The sequence below is a fragment of the Penaeus monodon genome, chromosome 15, assembly GCF_015228065.2.
Source record: "Penaeus monodon isolate SGIC_2016 chromosome 15, NSTDA_Pmon_1, whole genome shotgun sequence".
NCBI classification, from domain to species: Eukaryota; Metazoa; Arthropoda; class Malacostraca; order Decapoda; family Penaeidae; genus Penaeus; species Penaeus monodon.
This window is the reverse complement of record NC_051400.1, coordinates 28,434,847-28,435,317: the sequence shown is the minus strand read 5'-3', so window position 1 is coordinate 28,435,317 and position 471 is coordinate 28,434,847.

The following is a 471-nucleotide window of genomic DNA, read 5'->3' as shown; positions in this document are numbered from 1 at the left end:
ATTGGTTATCATCCTTGCTCTTTATCTATTTATTTCTACAGGTGACCAGAATAAAAGGAGTCGCTAGTGCCTATGAAATCATGCTTGGAAATACTGTCCCATGCACCCCCTGCTGGTGTTGGGCAGCATGGGACAGTATTTCCAAGCATGATTTCATAGGCACCATCTATTAAAGTGACTAACAAATTATGCCAAAAAACATTAAAGAAGAGAACTTACCACTAGCATCGTACTGAAATAAAACAGCTGTATTAGAATCAAAACGATAGTTGTACTGAATTTACCATATCCCAGGTATTGCTTCAATCTCCAAGCCAGATTCCTCCTTGCACAAGCCCTACACTTTGATGACTAGAAGCACCTAGACCGGCTCGCGGTTTTAGGCGTTTTTGAGAGAGAAAAAAAGATCGAGGCCGTTTTCTCGGGTCGGACGGGGACAACCAACTATTTTTATATGGCCTAATCTGGGGA